We start from the raw sequence: 5,578 nt of genomic DNA, 5'->3' as shown, positions 1-5,578 counted from the left end.
ATGTGGAGGATCAAATGATAATACTGATAACAGTCCATGTTGCTTGAGCTCTTCTTACTCATCAGACACTCTGGTAAATGCTTTATAGATGTTATTGTGTTGCGTGCCCCCCGTAATCCCACTTACACAATGGCTCCATTTTCAGACGAGAAAATAGAGGCACAGACACACTAAGCACCTAGACGTGGTGGTTCCGGCATTTGAACCTCAAATACTGACCTCAGAGTCTATTCCCTTACCCATTAAGCCTAACAGGAGGGGCAGGCCCTCACATAAGGTAAGTGCTTGGTACTAGGTGCGCAATATATGTACACTCTGATGCTAACGGCAACCTGCGAAAGTAGGTTTTATTAATGCCATTTTGCAGATGAGGACACTCAGAGGGGTCACACTGCTGGGAAATGGTAGAATTTGATCTTGCATTAGTCTGACTTCAAATCCACTCATCTTAGATTGCAAGGCACAGTGGGTGGGCAAGAGTAAGGGGTCTAGACTCAGACCTGGCTTCAAACCCAACTCCACCACTATCCAGCTGTGTGACAGTGCAAAAAGTAATGAGCTCCTCTGGGATAATAAAATAGATTGAAATGTTAGAGGATTAGCATGGTGCCTGGCACACAGTAAGCACTCAAGTGAAGTTATTATTTTGCTACTACTACTACGATTCCTGCCACCATCACCGCTGTTAATACCACCGTTCCTGCTATTAGTATACAGCACCACTTCCCTGCCGGCTGACTGGTTTGCTGATTGACTGATTGACTCAAACATGACAAATCAAGAGAAAGTGGTACAAGAGAAAAGAAAGGGTCTATGAACAGAAGAGAAAATGAAGGTTGGGTCATGGTTTCTCATCAGAAAAATAAAGCTCTGTTGACTTCTCTCCATCTTGCTTAATGTGAACTGTGGATCTGATGGGACTTTGCAGGCAGATAGATTTACCATTCATCAGGTTCTTTTAGCCCTAGTTGGCCAAAAAGAGCTTTCTCTTTGCCTGGGAGCCAGAATGATCAAACAGCTTTCAAAATAAACAAATCAGAAATCAGACTATCTTTTCCATTGGTAACAAGTCCTGGCAGATAGAATGCTGAGATTTCAATTGCTTTCTTTCCAGGGATACTAGATCACCTACAAGACAAAGTATGAATCTTTTCTCTTCAGTGATTAGGACCCTGCCAACCTTAGCACATGTCTGCCCGTGTATTATGTGAGGTTACCCATGAGATGTAATTTAAGGTGCTTTCTTATGACCTACTTAAGGAACTGCCCTGGTTTCTAAAATTTCACCACTAAATACGCATCCCTTTTGGTCTTAAAGTTGTGTCATCTTTAAGAACCTTCTTGAAAATGTGTGTAACTCAACAAAGAAATTTTCTAGAAGCCACAATTCTCAAGCTGCACTCATTTCTCTTAACTCAGTCTATCCTCACAACAATCCCATTTTGCAAATGAGAAAACTGATGAAGTGAAGTGAAGTGGGTTGCACCTATGTATTAGCCCAGTCCATACCTGAACTTGGGTCTCTGCAGCTACAAAGACTTTTCTATTCTTCCACGTGGATTTGGAGAGAGGAACTCCTGGGAAGGGTGAGGCAGAAAATAAAGACTTATTGAGATTTTGAGATGAGAAAGAGCCTAGGAATAAAAGTCTGATAGATTTGGATTTTAGCCCTTACTAGCCCTATGACCTCAGTAAGGCCATTTAACTCTCAGAACTAAAATTCCTCCCTGTAGAGGGGAGTTTGGGGGAAAATGGATACATGTATAACGGAGTTGCTTTACTGTGCACCTGAAACTCTCACAACATTGTTAACCAGCCATACACCAATATAAAATAAAAAGTTAAAAAAAATAAAATTGCTCCCTGTAAGATAATGGTGACAATAATAATCAATTCATGGGATGGCTGGAGAGATTAAATGGTTTATTATGTGATGGTGTTGATTCCACTCTTAACCCATAGGAGGCGATCACTAAATATTTCTTTTTCTTTCTTTCTTTTTTTTTTTTTAGAAAAAACACATGACTTTATTATTCCCAGCACAAAGGGCAGGTCTTCGCAGAATGAGGGGGCAAGTTCTGACGGCCGGCAGGAGGCTCCTACTTGCATGCGATGAGCGGGTTCCGCAGGACCACAATGACCGAGTCCCCACGCAGGCACATCTTTGAGATGTAGTGGTCCTTGTTGACTGGCTTGGACTTCTTCTTGCCCTTACCATTCTTGGGGACTTCGGTCCACAACTCTTTCACATTCTCCAGCACCATGTTGCAGTGCCTGTCGAAGGCCTTCACGGGGCCCAGGAGCTTCTTGTTGCGGCAGTTGAGCATTTGGGTGTTGTTCTTGACCCACTGGGTGAGCACGGAGAGTGGCTGCGTGTTAAGCTTCTCGTCCTCCCGCTTCTACGGCTCCGCCGGGGTCACCTCACCCTTGGGCTTGTTGGGGAGGCTCATGCTGGCGGCAGTGGTGGCCGCGCTCTCAAGTCGCTACTGTCTCCTCCGCGTCGCTTCGTCCTCTTTTCACTTTTCACTGCCTGCTTCTCTGAATTCTAAAAGTACAAATTCTGAACTAGATCAATAATGTAGATTAGCCTCATGGCATCCCAGAAAGTGACTCCCAGCACTCAGATACTTTGTCAATGGATGCAATGCATGGCCTCTTTCTACCTAGAGCAAAGACAGAGTTGACACGCTGTTGTTGATTTCACCTTTCACTAACGCCAAGGAATCTGCTGCCTTTGAACTGGTCATGGCTGAGAACTACGCACCACCTTTAGAAGAGGTCTGGCCTCCAAGAAAATCTCAGATATCACAGGGCCACAGCTGGCGTGATGCCTCTTACCTGGGCAGGGTGGAATGATTTATACCTGATCTGTCAGAGGTCACCAAGCAGCTCAAAGCTAAACTGAAAGATTAAGAATTGATCCAGATGTAATAACAACACTGACTAGACAGCCAGGCTTCCACTGGCAGCCCTTAAGGCACTAGGCAGGCGGCCTCAGCTCGCAGAGGGTGGGGCATGCTCTGGAGCGGTCCTGGGGTGCACACAGAATCGGAGGCTGAATTATGAATTCTTGTGTGATAAAGTTGTTTCTTTTGAGGCGAAGGAAGCTCTGAAGGGACTTGCAGTTGCTTCATTCATTCTTCCGAGCTTATACTGAGAATCACACACCTCATCTTATACTAGACTCACCGTCCCAGGCAGAATTCTGAATGTGAAGTCTATGGAATCTTGGTGGAGGGTGTTCAGTAACTCCCTTTCCACAAATGCAAAGTGGGGCACTCTTATTCACTGGCTCTGCTGTCTGGTCACCTCGGTTTCCAAACCAGTTTGGCCTCAATTCCTTAATTTAGAAAATGAAGCTAATAGTAATATCTACCTCTGGACCTGAATAGGTACTTCTCCAAAGAAGATGTACAAATGGCCAAAAAGCATATGAAAAGATGTTCCATGTCACTGGTCATGTAAGGAAATGCAGATTGGGTGGGGAGGGATAAATAAAGAGTATAGGATTAACAGATACACATTACCATATATAAAATAGATAAGCAACAAGGATTTACTGGGTAGCACAGGGAACTACATTCAATATCTTGTAATAAACAATAATGGAAAAGAATCAAAAGAAAGGATATGTGTATATATAAAATCGAATCACTTTGCTGTACACCTGAAACTAACACAATATTGTAAGTCAACTGTACTTCAATTAAAACAAAAAGAAAATGCAAATCAAAACCACAATGAGCTACTACTTCACACTCACTAGGATGGCTATAACAACAATATAAAAACAGAAAATAACAAGTGTTGGTAAGAATATGAAGAAATAACTCTTGGACATTGTTGGTGGGGATGTAAAAATGGTACAGCCACTGTGGAAAACTGTTTGGGGGTTCCTCAAAGAGTTAAACATAGAATTACCCTATGATGCAACAATTTCACTCCTAGGGAAATGAAAACATATGTCCACATAGAAATCTCTAAATGTTTATTTCATTTTATGGTGTATACATAAAATGAAATATTATTCAGCCATAAAAAGAAATGAAATATTGTTACATGCTACAACATGGATGAACCTTGAAAATGTTATGCTAAGTAAAAGAGGCCAGACACAAAAGGTCACAAATTGTACTACTGCTTTTGTATAAAATGTCCAGAATTGTCAAATCCATAGAGACAGAAAGTGTACTCCTGGTTGTCCCTGGGGGGTGAAGGAAGGGGAACGGGAGTGATTATTTAAAGAAGATGGAGTGTTCATCTGGGGTGATGAGATGGAGTTGGTAGCTAGTAGTATCATAGTAATCATTTTGCAATTTACAAATGTATCAAATCAACACATTGTACACCTTCAACTTACACAGTTTTATGTATCAATTATATCTCAGTAAATCTGAAAAAATTAAATTTAAAAAGTTTTAAAACTAGAGAGAGGTGGTGGTTATACAACATTGTGAATGCATTCAGTGCCACTGAATTGTACACTTTAAAATGGTTAATTGCATGTTATCACAATTAAAAAATAGTAATGCGAACCCTTATAAGTTGTTGAAAAAATTTAATAAACTAATACATGTATCTGGATAAATAAATATTAATATTGTTATTTTAATACATAAATATTGTTTTAATGGTTATTATAATAATATTTACTTTTTCTGGAGAAAAGTTTCCAAGTGTCTCATCAGATTCTCAGACAGATCCTCAGCCCCCCAATATTGAAATAGACAAAGGAAACATTGGCCTGGGAGTGTGGATTGGTGCAGCCATTCTGAAGAACTGTTTGGGAACACTTGGTCAGCTAACATGGAAACATACATGCCCCACTTCCCGACAAATGCATTTCTGGGTATGTATCTTCAAGAGATTCTCAACTGGGCTCCTAAGGGTTATGTGCAGAGATATTTACTCCGACATTGTGAGATGGGGGTTGGAGGCCAAGTGGACCTGGTCCCTGGGGGATGCACATTGTGCATTTGGTGAATCTTTTTTTTTGGCTGTGTTGGGTCTTCGTTGATGCATGTGGGCTTTTCTCTAGTTGCAGTGAGCGGGGGCTACTCTTTGTTGCGGCGTGCGGGCTTCTCATTGCGGTGGCTTCCCTTGTTGCGGAGCAAGGGCTCTAGGTGTGCAGGCTTCCGTAGTTGTGGCTCGCGGGCTCTAGCGCACAGGCTCAGTAGTTGTGGTACACAGGCTTAGTTACTCCCTGGCACATGGGATCTTCCCGGACCAGGGACTGAACCCGTGTCCCCTGCATTGGCAGGCGGATTCTTAACCACTGCACCACCAGGGAAGTCCTTCTGCGAATCTTTAGAATGATGATCATGAATTTTGGTACCAGCATAGTGTTCTTAAAAACATAGCTCTGGGACATCTTTCGTAGCAGACTCTACTGATGTAGTTACAATACTCTAGGGGAGTGAGTGATTTAAGGAAAATCACTAAAACTGCCCCAATAACCTTTTCCAAAGAGGTCACTTAGATGTTGTTTTTGAAGTGTATGTGTACGTGTGTGTGTATGCACATGTATGGGGGTTTTCTGGGGGGGGGAGGGTGGAATTCATTAAGAAGTAAAGTTAAA

General features: G+C 42.1%; 1 pseudogene; it reads right to left on the bottom strand.

The window, feature by feature from the left end:
* Positions 1-2,099: 2,099 nt before the first annotated feature.
* Positions 2,100-2,450, bottom strand: LOC101270624 (small nuclear ribonucleoprotein Sm D2-like; annotated as a pseudogene).
* Between the last annotated feature and the right edge of the window lie 3,128 nt (positions 2,451-5,578).

This window comes from Orcinus orca, chromosome 16 (genome assembly GCF_937001465.1).
Source record: "Orcinus orca chromosome 16, mOrcOrc1.1, whole genome shotgun sequence".
In the NCBI taxonomy this organism is placed as follows: Eukaryota; Metazoa; Chordata; class Mammalia; order Artiodactyla; family Delphinidae; genus Orcinus; species Orcinus orca.
The sequence above is the reverse complement of the archived record's forward strand: the minus strand, read 5'-3'. Positions and strand labels throughout refer to the sequence as shown.